Source organism: Schistocerca americana, chromosome 8, assembly GCF_021461395.2.
Source record: "Schistocerca americana isolate TAMUIC-IGC-003095 chromosome 8, iqSchAmer2.1, whole genome shotgun sequence".
NCBI classification, from domain to species: Eukaryota; Metazoa; Arthropoda; class Insecta; order Orthoptera; family Acrididae; genus Schistocerca; species Schistocerca americana.
The window spans coordinates 466,171,043-466,187,438 of record NC_060126.1 but is presented as its reverse complement, the minus strand read 5'-3'; the positions used below and the strand labels follow the sequence as shown (position 1 = coordinate 466,187,438).

The 16,396-nt window shown below is 44.1% G+C and overlaps 1 protein-coding gene across 1 annotated transcript in view; it reads left to right on the top strand.

Moving 5' to 3' along the window:
- The window catches only part of LOC124545274 (X-linked retinitis pigmentosa GTPase regulator-like), a 340,423-nt gene that overhangs the window by 236,447 nt on the left and 87,580 nt on the right, over positions 1–16,396 (top strand). The window lies entirely within an intron of this gene.

Genomic DNA, 16,396 nt, shown 5'->3' with positions numbered 1-16,396 from the left:
GACTGTTAATTTTTTCGTGTTAGGTGGCAGACAGGCTTTTATACCTTTCACTGCTTAGCTTGATCCAGATAAGCAAAAACTTGCATCAAAATTTGAACTACGTGCTGCATAAATGCAGATACCACCACGGAGATGGTAGCACAATGTTAGCGGTACGCAGAATCGATACATAGATGTTAACACAGTAATGGCTAGCCACATACTCAAGATTGTCAGGTGGGGCAGGCTATTTAAAGACTTGTGTGTTCATATTTTGGAAAGTACTTATTTGTTTATGAAACTGTTAGGTGTAGATTTACTAATTTAGATGAGCTGTAGGTTCAGGTCATAATTAGGTTTACATAATTAGTAGTTATTAGGTAAATGGATAGATGAAAAATCTACTCACCAAGCAGTGCCAGAAGAACACACATACACAAAAGGATTGAACTTTTGCAAGCTTTCAGAGCCAGTGGCTCCTTCCTTTGGCAGAAGAGTTGAAGGGGAAGGAAGATGGGTGAAGGAAAAGGACTGGAGAGGTTTAGGAAAAGGGGTATAGTTCGGGAAAGTCGCCCAGAATCCCAGGACAGTGGAGACTTACTGGACTTACTGGACCTCTCCAGTTCTTTTCCTTCACTCCTCTTCCTTCCTCTTCAACTCTTCTGCCATAAGAAGGAGCCACAAAAGCTTCCAAAAGTTTAAACTTTGTGTGTGTGTGTGTGTGTGTGTGTGTGTGTGTGTGTGTGTGTGTGTGTGTGTGTCCTCCTGCTGCCACTTGGTGAGGAGATTTTTTTATCTACCAATTTACATTATATTGTCAATAATCGATTAGTCCATTAAATTTTGGGCACGCAGCCAAACAGTTAAAATTTCTTCCACTGATACTTCGGCCGCGTATCATCCAGCCATCCCCAGAGTAAGTCGCAAGACTGATGACAGGGTGCCAAGTGCGGCCTTATATGCTCCATCATTGCAGTACTGCGCATGTGGGTCACAGATGCTGGTCGGCGGCAAAGAGTTATGCTTACACATGTGCCGCCTGTGGCAAAGGAATCCAGACACTCAATTTGCTTATCAATATATGTTCGGCAGCGATGACACCATGATGACTTCTCTGCAGTTGAATTACCCCAAAAACCAGATTCCATGCTTTGTCCTAATGAAAACTATTATCTCTATTTATTTTACAAGGGGAGTTGGACGTATGGGAACGAACAGTACAAAAATATAGGATGAAATTTAGCATAAGTAAGAGTAAGATGATTATCACAACAAGAAAGGAGGAGAGAGGAACAACGGGAATAACAATGATTGGGGAACAATTGAGGAGAGTGGAGAGTTTCAAGTACCTAGGAAGCCCGATACAGGAAGATGGAAAAAACGACAGAGAGATAAACGAGCAGGTGAGAAAAGCAGAAGCATTTCAGAAGAGTGTCAGAAGCCTGATATAGAGCAAGGATGAATCCCAAATCAGTAAAAAGGTTATATACTATGTCCCAATCCAGACAGCTGTATCAGAAATCTGGGTTATGAAAGGAAGAGAGAAAAGCAGAGTGAGATGAAATTCTTGAGAAACAGTATTGGAGTGACAAAGATAGACAGGTTAAGAAATGAGAGGATCAGAGAACTAATGAAGGTGGAACGATTACAGGACGAGATAGAGAAATCAAGGTTGAGATGGTATGGACACGTTAAGAGAATGGAGGAGAAGAAGATACCCAGGAGGATACACAAGATGAAACTGGAAGAAAAGGAGACCAAGAAGAAGACCAAGAGACAGATGACTGAAAGGAGTAGAGGAATGCATCCAGAAGAAAGGAGAAGACTGGACCAAGGTGAAGACAGAGAGATGGTGGCAAGACAGAAGATGATGGAGAGGCCTGTGTTCCATACAGACCCGGCCAGAGGCCGGAAACTGTCCGAGATGATGATCTCTATTTATTAAATTATTAGCTAATCTAATTTCTATAGCTATAGTTCAGTGAACTACAGTGATGTGACGATTTTAACATTCACCTCTTCCTTTTGGGATTCTGTCTTCAAGGAAGCTATAGGAATTAGATCAGCTAATAACTTAGTAAATTGTTAATAAATGGTTTTAACTTGGACAGGGCATGGAATCTGGCTCTAGGGGAAGTCGTCACGGTGTCATCACGGCCTAACATACATCGATAAGCGAATTGAATGTCTGTATGACTTCACCACAGGCGGTGCATGTGTAAGTGTATCTCTTTGGCACCGACCACTGTCTGTGACCCACATGTGCAGTACTGCCAGGGTGGAGCATATAAAGCCACGCTTGGCACCTTGTCGTCAGTCTTGTGACTCGCTCTGTGGATGACCGGGCAATATGTGGCCAAAGTATCACTGGAAGAAATTTTATTTGTGCTGCTCCATGCCGAAAATTTAATGAACTATTCATTATGCTGCGAGAAGTTGAAAATGCAAAATAATTCATTATTTTCATTGTTATAATAAGTAGGTAGTTAGCAAAATACAAAGGATTACAGAACTGTTTGTGTATCTATGCTGGGAATTATCAATTTACACGCACAGTTGCCATATTTGAGATTATGATAATTTATGCAAGTTCCTAACCAATGGTTGAATCCATTAATGATGGGAGTCATTCTGTCAATAAAAATTAAGGCAACCGAAGTATAATGGTAAGTTTGTGTATTAAACAGGTAGAACAGCACAGAAGGCAACATCAATTTTTGGTGTGTCCAGACTTAATACTAATTATCTTTTAATGTAAATGGATAGATAAAAGAACCTACTCACCAAGCGGCGGCAGGAGAACATACACACAAAAGGATTTAACTTTTACAAGCTTTCGGAGCCAGTGGCTCCTTCTGGCAGAAGAGGTAAAGGGGAAGGAAGAAGGGTGAAGGAAAAGGACTGGAGAGGTTCAGAAAAGGAGTACTGTTTAGGAAACTCATCCAGAATCCCGGGTCAAGGGAAACTTACCGGACAGCATGAGAAAGAAAAAGTTAAATCCTTATGTGCATATGTTCCCCTGCCGCTGCTTGATGAGTAGATTTTTTTTATCTATCCATTTACATTATATTGCCAATAATTGATTATTTTCATTGTTATATTATATTTTCATTGTTATATTTGTAATTATCTTTTAAGTTATATAATTTCTGGAACATTTAAGAAAATGTTAATTTAAAGTTTGGACTCGTAGCTTTTTAATGCTACGTTTCAGTATTTTGAAAACTACCGATTAGCTCAATCACAAACTATCATTGCATGCCAGTACCATTATGATAATTTCAGTTATTCCTTAATTTTAATGAGTATGAATTCCAATATGAATCTGCAGGAAATATTGTCTGAAAACATGTTGATATATATATATATATATATATATATATATATATTAATATAAAAAAAACAAAGATGAGGTGACTTACCGAACAAAAGCGCTGGCAGGTCGATAGACACACAAACAAACACAAACATACACACAAAATTCAAGCTTTCGCAACAAACTGTTGCCTCATCAGGAAAGAGGGAAGGAGAGGGGAAGACGAAAGGAAGTGGGTTTTAAAGGAGAGGGTAAGGAGTCATTCCAATCCCGGGAGCGGAAAGACTTACCTTAGGGGGAAAAAAGGACAGGTATACACTCGCACACACGCACATATCCATCCACACATACAGACACAAGCAGACATATTTTTATATATAATTTTTCCCACGTGGAATGTTTCCTTCCATTATATATATATATATATATATATATATATATATATATATATATATATATATATATATATATATATATATATATATAAGGAAACATTCCACGTGGGAAAAATTATATATAAAAACAAAGTTGAGGTGACTTACCGAACGAAAGCGCTGGAAGGTCGATAGACACACAAACAAACACAAACATACACACAAAATTCAAGCTTTCGCAACAAACTGTTGCCTCATCAGGAAAGAGGGAAGGAGAGGGGAAGGCGAAAGGAAGTGGGTTTTAAGGGAGAGGGTAAGGAGTCATTCCAATCCATGTCTGCTTGTGTCTGTATGTGTGGATGGATATGTGCGTGTGTGCGAGTGTATACCTATCCTTTTTTCCCCCTAAGGTAAGTCTTTCCGCTCCCGGGACGGCACACACACACATATCCATCCACACATATACAGACACAAGCAGACATGTCTGCTTGTGTCGGTGTATGCGTGGATGGATATGTGTGTGTGTGTGTGTGTGTGTGTGTGTGTGTGTGTGTGTGTGTGTGTGCGCGAGTGTATACCTGTCCTTTTTCCCCCTAAGGTAAGTCTTTCCGCTCCCGGGACTGGAATGACTCCTTACCCTCTCCCTTAAAACCCACATCCTTTCGTCTTTCCCTCTCCTTCCCTCTTTCCTGACGAAGCAACCGTTGGTTGCGAAAGCTTTAATTTTGTGTGTATGTTTGTGTGTCTATCGACCTGCCAGCGCTTTCTTTTTGTAAGTCACATCATCTTTGTTTTTAATGATATCAATATAATGGAAGGAAACATTCCACGTGGGAAAAATTATATATAAAAACAAAGATGAGGTGACTTACCGAACAAAAGCGCTGGCAGGTCGATAGACACACAAACAAACACAAACATACACACAAAATTCAAGCTTTCGCAACAAACTGTTGCCTCATCAGGAAAGAGGGAAGGAGAGGGGAAGACGAAAGGAAGTGGGTTTTAAAGGAGAGGGTAAGGAGTCATTCCAATCCCGGGAGCGGAAAGACTTACCTTAGGGGGAAAAAAGGACAGGTATACACTCGCACACACGCACATATCCATCCACACATACAGACACAAGCAGACATATTTAAAGACAAAGAGTTTGGGCAGAGATGTCAGTCGAGGCAGAAGTGTAGAGGCAAAGAAGTTGTTGAAAGACAGGTGAGGTATGAGTGGCGGCAACTTGAAATTAGCGGAGATTGAGGCCTGGCGGATGACGAGAAGAGAGGATATACTGAAGGGCAAGTTCCCATCTCCGGAGTTCGGATAGGTTGGTGTTGGTGGGAAGTATCCAGATAACCCGGACGGTGTAACACTGTGCCAAGATGTGCTGGCCGTGCACCAAGGCATGTTTAGCCACAGGGTGATCCTCATTACCAACAAACACTGTCTGCCTGTGTCCATTCATGCGAATGGACAGTTTGTTGCTGGTCATTCCCACATAGAATGCGTCACAGTGTAGGCAGGTCAGTTGGTAAATCACGTGGGTGCTTTCACACGTGGCTCTGCCTTTGATCGTGTACACCTTCCGGGTTACAGGACTGGAGTAGGTGGTGGTGGGAGGGTGCATGGGACAGGTTTTGCATCGGGGGCGGTTACAAGGATAGGAGCCAGAGGGTAGGGAAGGTGGTTTGGGGATTTCATAGGGATGAACTAACAGGTTATTAAGGTTAGGTGGACGGCGGAAAGACACTCTTGGCGGAGTGGGGAGGATTTCATGAAGGATGGATCTCATTTCAGGGCAGGCTTTGAGGAAGTCGTATCCCTGCTGGAGAGCCACATTCAGAGTCTGGTCCAGTCCCGGAAAGTATCCTGTCACAAGTGGGGCACTTTTGTGGTTCTTCTGTGGGGGATTCTGGGTTTGAGGGGACGAGGAAGTGGCTCTGGTTATTTGCTTCTGTACCAGGTCGGGAGGGTAGTTGCGGGATGCGAAAGCTGTTTTCAGGTTGTTGGTATAATGATTCAGGGATTCCGGACTGGAGCAGATTCGTTTGCCACGAAGACCTAGGCTGTAGGGAAGGGACCGTTTGATGTGGAATGGGTGGCAGCTGTCATAATGGAGGTACTGTTGCTTGTTGGTGGGTTTGATGTGGACGGACATGTGAAGTTGGCCATTGGACAGGTGGAGGTCAACGTCAAGGAAAGTGGCATGGGATTTGGAGTAGGACCAGGTGAAACTGATGGAACCAAAGGAGTTGAGGTTGGAGAGGAAATTCTGGAGTTCTTCTTCACTGTGAGTCCAGATCATGAAGATGTCATCAATAAATCTGTACCAAACTTTGGGTTGGCAGACTTGGGTAACCAAGAAGGCTTCCTCTAAGCGACCCATGAATAGGTTGGCGTACGAGGGGGCCATCCTGGTACCCATGGCTGTTCCCTTTAATTGTTGGTATGTCTGGCCTTCAAAAGTGAAGAAGTTGTGGGTCAGGATGAAGCTGGCTAAGGTGATGAGGAAAGAGGTTTTAGGTAGGGTGGCAGGTGATCGGCGTGAAAGGAAATGCTCCATTGCAGCGAGGCCCTGGACGTGCGGAATATTTGTGTATAAGGACGTGGCATCAATGGTTACAAGGATGGTTTCCGGGGGTAACAGATTGGGTAAGGATTCCAGGCGTTCAAGGAAGTGGTTGGTGTCCTTGATGAAGGATGGGAGACTGCATGTAATGGGTTGAAGGTGTTGATCTACGTAGGCAGAGATACGTTCTGTGGGGGCTTGGTAACCAGCTACAATGGGGCGGCCGGGATGATTGGGTTTGTGGATTTTAGGAAGAAGGTAGAAGGTAGGGGTGCGGGGTGTCGGTGGGGTCAGGAGGTTGATGGAGTCAGGTGAAAGGTTTTGCAGGGGGCCTAAGGTTCTGAGGATTCCTTGAAGCTCCGCCTGGACATCGGGAATGGGGTTACCTTGGCAAACTTTGTATGTGGTGTTGTCTGAAAGCTGACGCAGTCCCTCAGCCACATACTCCCGACGATCAAGTACCACGGTCGTGGAACCCTTGTCTGCCGGAAGAATGACGATGGATCGGTCAGCCTTCAGATCACGGATAGCCTGGTCTTCAGCAGTGGTGATGTTGGGTGTAGGATTAAGGTTTTTTAAGAAGGATTGAGATGCAAGGCTGGAAGTCAGAAATTCCTGGAAGGTTTGGAGAGGGTGATTTTGAGGAAGAGGAGGTGGGTCCCGCTGTGACGGAGGACGGAACTGTTGCAGGCAGGGTTCAATTTGGATGGTGTCTTGAGGAGTCGGATCATTAGGAGTAGGATTAGGATCATTTTTCTTCTTAGCAAAGTGATACTTCCAGCAGAGAGTACGAGTGTAGGACAGTAAATCCGGGACTGGACCAGACTCTGAATGTGGCTCTCCAGCAGGGATACGACTTCCTCAAATCCTGCCCTGAAATGAGATCCATCCTTCATGAAATCCTCCCCACTCCGCCAAGAGTGTCTTTCCGCCGTCCACCTAACCTTAATAACCTGTTAGTTTATCCCTATGAAATCCCCAAACCACCTTCCCTACCCTCTGGCTCCTATCCTTGTAACCGCCCCCGATGCAAAACCTGTCCCATGCACCCTCCCACCACCACCTACTCCAGTCGTGTAACCCGGAAGGTGTACACGATCAAAGGCAGAGCCACGTGTGAAAGCACCCACGTGATTTACCAACTGACCTGCCTACACTGTGACGCATTCTATGTGGGAATGACCAGCAACAAACTGTCCATTCGCATGAATGGACACAGGCAGACAGTGTTTGTTGGTAATGAGGATCACCCTGTGGCTAAACATGCCTTGGTGCACGGCCAGCACATCTTGGCACAGTGTTACACCGTCCGGGTTATCTGGATACTTCCCACCAACACCAACCTATCCGAACTCCGGAGATGGGAACTTGCCCTTCAGTATATCCTCTCTTCTCGTCATCCGCCAGGCCTCAATCTCCGCTAATTTCAAGTTGCCGCCACTCATACCTCACCTGTCTTTCAACAACTTCTTTGCCTCTACACTTCTGCCTCGACTGACATCTCTGCCCAAACTCTTTGTCTTTAAATATGTCTGCTTGTGTCTGTATGTGTGGATGGATATGTGCGTGTGTGCGAGTGTATACCTGTCCTTTTTTCCCCCTAAGGTAAGTCTTTCCGCTCCCGGGATTGGAATGACTCCTTACCCTCTCCTTTAAAACCCACTTCCTTTCGTCTTCCCCTCTCCTTCCCTCTTTCCTGATGAGGCAACAGTTTGTTGCGAAAGCTTGAATTTTGTGTGTATGTTTGTGTTTGTTTGTGTGTCTATCGACCTGCCAGCGCTTTTGTTCGGTAAGTCACCTCATCTTTGTTTTTATATATCATCTTTGTTTTTAAATATATATGTTGTTGTTGTTGTGGTCTTCAGTCCTGAGACTGGTTTGATGCAGCTCTCCATGCTACTCTATCCTGTGCAAGCTTCTTCATCTCCCAGTACCCACTGCAACCTACATCCTTCTGAATCTGCTTAGTGTAATCATCTCTTGGTCTCCCTCTACGATTTTTACCCTCCACGCTGCCCTCCAATGCTAAATTTGTGATCCCTCGATGCCTCAAAACGTGTCCCACCAACCGATCCCTTCTTCTAGTCAAGTTGTGCCACAAACTTCTCTTCTCCCCAATCCTATTCAATTCCTCCTCATTAGTTACGTGATCTACCCACCTTATCTTCAGCATTCTTCTGTAGCACCACATTTCGAAAGCTTCTATTCTCTTCTTGTCCAAACTGGTTATCGTCCATGTTTCACTTCCATGCATGGCTACACTCCATACAAATACTTTCAGAAACAACTTCCTGACACTTAAATCTATACTCGATGTTAACAAATTTCTCTTCTTCAGAAACGCTTTCCTTGCCATTGCCAGTCTACATTTTATATCCTCTCTACATCGACCATCATCAGTTACGTTACTCCCTAAATAGCAAAACTCCTTTACTACTTTAAGTGTCTCATTTCCTAATCTAATCCCCTCAGCATCACCCGATTTAATTTGACTACATTCCATTATCCTAGTTTTGCTTTTGTTGATGTTCATCTTATATCCTCCTTTCAAGACACTGTCCATTCCGTTCAACTGCTCTTCCAAGTCCTTTGCTGTCTCTGACAGAATTACAATGTCATCGGCGAACCTCAAAGTTTTTACTTCTTCTCCATGAATTTTAATACCTACTCCGAATTTTTCTTTTGTTTCCTTTACTGCTTCCTCAATATACAGATTGAATAACATCGGAGAGAGGCTACAACCCTGTGGTGGACCGTGACGTGCTGCTGGGGAGCATGCAGGGATGAGGTGGACAGAGGGTAGGGCAGCTACGTGCAGTCGGGAGGTTGGACAGTGGGTGGTGGGGAGGGGGTGGGGGCAGGGTAGTGGGAAAGGAGAGAAGTGAAATGTCTCAGTGTGATGGTGGAATGAGGGCTGTGTTGTGCTGGAATGGGAACAGGGAAGGAGCTGGATGGAAGAGGACAGTGACTAATGAAGGTTGAGGCCAGGAGGGTTACAGAAAGATAGGATATATTGCAGAGAAAGTTCTCACCTGCTAAATTCAGAAAAGCTGGTGTTGGTGGGAAGGATCCATATGGCACAGGCTGTGAAGCAGTCATTGAAATGAAGGATGTCATGTTTGGCAGCATCTTCAGCACCAGGGTGGTCCACTTGTTTCTTAGCCACAGTTTGTCAGTGGCCATTCATGCGGACAGGCAGCTTGTTTTTTGTCATGCCCACATAGAATGCAGCACAGTTGTTGCAGCTTAACTTGTAGATCACGACTGGTTTCATAGGTAGCCCTGCCTTTAATGGTATAGGTGAGGTTTGTGACCGAACTGGAGTAGGTGGTGGTGGGAGGATGTATGCGACAGGTCTCGCATCTAGGTCTATTACAGGGGTATGAGCCATGAGGTAATGGGTTGGGAGCAGGGGATATGTAGGGATGGAAGAGTATATTGTGTAGGCTTGGTGGACGGTGGAATATCACTGTGGGAGAGTTGGGAAGGGTAGTGGGCAGGACATTTCTCATTTCAGGGCACGACGTGTAGTGGTCGAAATGCTGGTTGCTCCAGTCCTGGGTGGTACTGAGCTACAAAGGGAAAGGTTCTCTGTGGCCAGACGGTGGGACTTTGGGAGGTGGTGGGAGACTGGAAAGATAAGGCACGGAAGATTTGTTTTTGTACAAGGTTGGAAGGATAATTATGGTCTGTGAAGGCTTCACTGAGTCCCTCAGTATATTTCAAGAGGGACCACTCGTCACTGCAGATGCGACGACCACTTATAGCTAATCTGTACAGAAGGGACTTCTTGGCATGGAACGGGTGGCAGCTGTCGAAGTGGAGGTATTGCTGGTGGTTAGTAGGTTTCATGTGGGTGGAGCTACTGATGTAGCCATCTTTGAGGTGGAGGTCAACATGTAGGAAGGTGGCTTGTTGGGTGTAGTAGGAAAAGGTGAAGCAAATGGAGGAGAAGTTGTTGAGGTTCTGGAGGAATGTAGAAAAGGTGTTCTCACCCTCGATCTGGATTGCAAAGATGCCATCAGTGAATGTGAACCAGGTGAAGGGTTTAGGATGCTGGATGCTTGGGAAGAATTCCTCTAGATGGCTCATGGCCCATGAACAGGTTGGCATAGGATGGTGCCATGCGGGTGCCCATAGCTGTACCAGAATTTGTTTGCAGGTAATCCCTTCGAAGGAGAAGTGGACAGGAACTGTGGCGAGTCAGTGGAGGAAATGGTTGCTATCTTTTATATAGTAGGGTATGTTATGGGTAATAGGTTGAAAGTGTTGGTCTACAAAAGTGGAAATTCTCTCAGTGGGGGCACAGTAACCAGCCACCATGGAACATCCTGGGTGTTTGGTTTTATGGACTTTAGGAAGCAAGTAGAAGGTAGGAGTGCGGGGAGTGGTAGGGGTGAGCAGAGAGATGGACTCTGGGGAGTGGTTCTGGGATGGGCCTGAGGATTTGAGGAGTCCTGCTGGATTTCTGTAATGGGGTCAGAGTGGCAGGGTTTGTAGGTGGACATATCTGATACCTGGGGGAGTCCTTCTGCCAGGTTATCCTTATGGTTCAAAACAACAGTGGTGGAGCATTTGTCCGCAGGTAGGATTATAAGGTTAGGATCAGTTTTTAGATCGTGGACTGCTGTTCTTACCGTGGATGTGAGGTTAGTTTTTTATATCTGCTGTATCCATCTATACTAGTTGCCCCCATCTCTCTCTCAAAATTCCAGTCACCAATAAGTTGAGAATATTTGTATCACAGATGTAAAGCTGCTCAATTTGTTTGGTATGTACTGAGTGTGTTGTGTGTCAGTCCAAATTTTAACCTAAATTTAATTCTGGCTGTTTGTGTTTCTTATAAAATACACTCATGCCCACAAGCTCCAGAACCTCATAGGTCCATGAAACAGTGACAGCTGTGTGTACAAGAATGATGTACCGATACCAGTTGCGCTGTGACACGTGTGCAGTAGAAGGAGATATGGCTGCTAATTATAGTGTTGTGACTCTTGCCAGACCAAGTGTCACAATGCTCAGTTATGAAGTAATTTTCTTGTTTACAAAGTATGATGTTAGAATTATTGATGGAACAATGAGTAACTGTGGAACATCCACCAAGTCTGGCGGTTTACAATTTTAGAAAAGCAGAAACTGGCCTTGATGACCCAGAAGCACACAGTGCTGTACAGGTGTGTTGAAAACACTTTCATCATGAGGAGTTGTAGTGTGGAACAGCTCCAAACACATAAGTAGTATCTGTGCAGACAATTACATTAGCTTACAAATAGGGAAAAACATACAGCTACCCATCCTGGAAGTACTAGATACGGTGAAGAATTTGAACCCAGATCTAATGTGTATCACAGACCTTTTTAAATATGGGCAGGGATATACTCATAAAAAAGTAGTGAACAGGCTGATCGATGAAGTTGATGAACACCACACGTCGACTGAAGATAGAAGGGATCGGATTGCAACTCCAGGGTTTATGAATACCCTGCACTGCAACAACATTTATATTGGATTGAAAGAATGATCCAGTAGCACTGAGATCATGGAACTTAAAGTGAAATCACAGAAAATTCTGCTCAATGTATATTGAGTGATGGTTAAATAGTATAGACTTGACTGAAACTAGAGTTATGTGTGTGGAAAGGAAATGCCACATCCATATGTCCTAAGAAGCCATGAGGTCTATGACAGGGTGTATACGACCCGGAAAAACCCGGGAATTTTTTCATCCGGGAGAAAAACGGGAAAAACCCGGGAATTTTTTTAGAATTCCGGGAATTTTTCATTGTTTTAGTTTTCAGTTAAATTTTTGTAACTTACTGGTAAGAACCAGTACTCTAACAAAGAATATTACTGTACCTCGCTACTCCAGAATAATACTACAGCAATAAAACAAGAACAAGAGAAAAAAAACGAAAATAAAACTTAAGTTGCAAAGGAAATGCACCATATACAACAACAAAACACAATGCTCATACAAGCGTCTGCCAACAGCAAAATGTGTCAAAGGCTTTAGGAAGACTATGCAATGCTTCATAACAACAAATTGCCTCCAGTGAGCGTGACGTCACAACTTTTTACATTATATTCGTTTGAGTGGTTGCGAGCGAGCTTATGGGTGTGTGCAGTTTAGTCGCGTATGCGTAGTACCACAGTCTAACATAGACTGTGATAGTAGCTTCTCCTGCTTCTGGCGACAGAAGTGTGGCAGTTAGCTGTATAAGCAAAAGCAGCAAGCACCCAGATGATATCCGGAAAAATTTCACTGGTGCGCCTAAGCCGTCAGATTCACATATGCGCAACAGGCTCGGAACTATGGGGCGGGGCAAACCGGGGCGTTTCGGGGAGGGGGGGGGGGGGCGTCAAATTCATATTATTGAGGAAAAAGACCTTGTTTCACAAAGCGCCTAGCATCCAGCGTACATTGGTCTATCAATTACTCATATGATTTTGAACACATCCCTGTTGGTTTTTGAACAAATTGTAAGTTGATTTCTGAATGAATCATAAGTTGATTTTTGAATGCGTGCATAGTGTACGTGATGTCTCTGGCAGGGGAATCCCCATCGCATCCAGAAGTAAACTTACCTGCTGGCAAAAGCGGACAGGTCTATACGAGCTGAGCAGAATAAAGCCGAACGGGTGGATGCCAATCGCTGTTTATGTGGTTGACTGGATTTGCAAATGATCAGCGTTGTTATAATTACTAGCGAAATCCATAGATTCAGACTACCAGCATGGAAATAAATGATTAACAGGAATACGTATTGTCTTCACTGTGTATCCAAGAGAATGAAATTTTGACAGAAAAGTTTTGGCCAGACCGCTACACTACTAAGGGCCAGTTATACAGTCCCCGGCTAAGATTGTTTGTTAGACAGAGGAAGGAGAAGAAACGAGGACTCACACAAATTTTGGAAGATTATGACAATTCCAAATTTATATAAAAATTTCGCACTACTACTCTTTGATATCATGCTTCAGAAGCTAGAGAGTATGAATGAAACATGAAACTATTTCCTAACATAAGACTTTTTGTGATTAGTAGGCCCGCCGAGCAGTCTAAGGCGATGCAGTCAAAGACTGTGCGGCTGGTCCCGGCGGAGGTTCGAGTCCTCCCACGGGCATGTGTGTGTGTGTTTGTCCTTAAGATAATTTAGGTTAAGTAGTGTGTAAGCTTAGGCACTGATGACCTTAGCAGTTAAGTCCCATAATATTTCACACACATTAGAAAACTTAGTAGGTCTAATAGGCATATGATAATGGTACTTCGTGAATTATGTTCTGTCATGTTATAAAAATGACGATTTGCGGCAAAACAGTCTCGTTTATTTGGTGTGTGTAACAATTGTTGCAATATTAGGCGGGTTTATTTCATTTTATCTAGCAGACAGTGACAAAATACATGTAATCAGATCAGAAAACCACACCAGTCTTGGGTACTATTTGTATTAACAGTTTTCTAGTATTAGACAACGACATTTCGTTTTTTCATGTAGCAAAACTTTCACGAACTTTGATGAGGTAATAGCTTCTTTCCCAGAAAGAAAAGTACGCCACATAAAGCTGTGGTAAGATTAGAGAGAAAAAAGCTAGGACTTAAGGATTGAAGAAATGTATACTGTCTTGCTTGTCTCTTGTCTTTACTCGTTTTATGTATCCTGTATTTAATTTTGTGTCACACAAAACAGCAAGCTATTAGATAATAGGCAGTAGAAAGTGCAAATTTTCTGAAGAGTCCTTGTTCTCCCGATTACATTTAATCCCATTCGCTGTTAATTGCAAGATTTTTTTAAAGAGGGGCAGGCTGTCAAACCGGCCGACTGGGATCAGGAGAGGCACCACAGGAGATTTTAATTTCCACTGGCCTGAATATAGTTTGATGGCACCCATTACAATTACACGTTTTAATTCCACAGAGCAAAATACAGAATCGTGCGATGGAAAAATGCTGTTTGAAGAGGCATGGCGCTGCACTTTGGCACACTTAAGACCAAATAACATGTCTTACATTCCCTCGAACGTATATGTTTTATGTATCAGACTCTTCAGAAAGATGTGAGCTACAAAATGAAGATTTTTTGAAAAGTCGATTTTTTAAATTTTTGTCGTCCTACCTCAAACGCTCGAGGGAGGGGGAGCGCCACTATCTAATATTGCTGCGGTTCGGAAATAATGTAGATCCGGAGCTGATGCAAAGAGCAGTCGGAGTTGTAGTGGGGAGGTGGTAGTCTCCACGTGGCCCGTGTTTACGTTAAGTGGTTTTGCTGTTTCCTCTTCGTTTGTTGCTCTCATGTCAAATGAAAACAAAATGGATTTCTGTGGCCAGGAGCTATCAGGTGAATTAAAATTATTGAAGGGTCTCCCGCATCGTCCCCTACGCTCCTCGGAGTATGGGACCTCATCATTATCATCAAAATATATTATTAGTTTCAGATTTTATTTTGTTTATGCCTTTCTGACAGTCAAGCGTTAATCGCCTTGCAGGACAATGAAGTTATTTTCGTTGTTTTTTTTTAAAGAAATTCGACTTTTATTAATCTTTTCGGCTGAGGCAGTCAATTTATTTGAAACGAAAAGTTTAATTCCACAATATTGGCTAGTTTCAACTGTTCGCTGTATTTCAAGTTGACGTTTTCATCTTCTAGCACATATGGCATTATGCCATAATAAAGAACCAAACATGAGATAATACAGTACTGGTACTCCAAGAAAATTTACATCTGAATCTGGACATACGAATGTGCACTTTAAGCCAGATTATGCATTTCAGTATGGCCCACAAAATTCCCATGCTCTTGGAGTATCCTCCAATGTCTTGTTTCTTTTATGACATAATGTATGATGTTTTAATGTTTTAGACGTATGAACATACAGGCTTCCTACGCCATCGTAGCTGCCCAAGCACGGCGACGCTCTGGCAACTGCTGAAGCGAATCTATTTCTAACAGGTCGCGGGAAAATATTCCGAATGGTTGTTTGAAAAGCGTTACTTTCAAAGTAAATTTCCTTTTACGCAAGATGAATACTGTGCACGAATGTCCGATGAATTACTTAAATCACAGAGCGTTTCACTCTCATTCAAAATTCAAATCTTTGAGGAGGACCATTTAGAATATTTTCGAGCCCAGATGATCAGACATTTATGCCGTTGTTAAAAATTTAAGTGGCACATTTGCGTGATGTATCCTAAAGCGTAACACGCACTAAAAATATCAACATTATGTGTGAAAGCTTAGCTTCTCTTGCAGCTTATTAATCTTACAGACCAATATTATACATCTACATGGTTACTCTGCAATTCACACTTAAGTGCCAGGCAGAGGCAACACTATCTACACTCCTGGAAATGGAAAAAAGAACACATTGACACCGGTGTGTCAGACCCACCATACTTGCTCCGGACACTGCGAGAGGGCTGTACAAGCAATGATCACACGCACGGCACAGCGGACACACCAGGAACCGCGGTGTTGGCCGTCGAATGGCGCTAGCTGCGCAGCATTTGTGCACCGCCGCCGTCAGTGTCAGCTAGTTTGCCATGGCATAGGAGCTCCATCGCAGTCTTTAACACTGGTAGCATGCCGCGACAGCGTGGACGTGAACCGTATGTGCAGTTGACGGACTTTGAGCGAGGGCGTATAGTGGGCATGCGGGAGGCCGGGTGGACGTACCGCCGAATTGCTCAACACGTGGGGCGTGAGGTCTCCACAGTACATCTATGTTGTCGCCAGTGGTCGGCGGAAGGTGCACATGCCCGTCGACCTGGGACCGGACCGCAGCGACGCACGGATGCACGCCAAGACCGTAGGATCCTACGCAGTGCCGTAGGGGACCGCACCGCCACTTCCCAGCAAATTAGGGACACTGTTGCTCCTGGGGTATCGGCGAGGACCATTCCCAACCGTCTCCATGAAGCTGGGCTATGGTCCCGCACACCGTTAGGCCGTCTTCCGCTCACGCCCCAACATCGTGCAGCCCGCCTCCAGTGGTGTCGCGACAGGCGTGAATGGAGGGACGAATGGAGACGTGTCGTCTTCAGCGATGAGAGTCGCTTCTGCCTTGGTGCCAATGATGGTCGTATGCGTGTTTGGCGCCGTGCAGGTGAGCGCCACAATCAGGACTGCATACGACCGAGGCACACAGGACCAACACCCGGCATCATGGTGT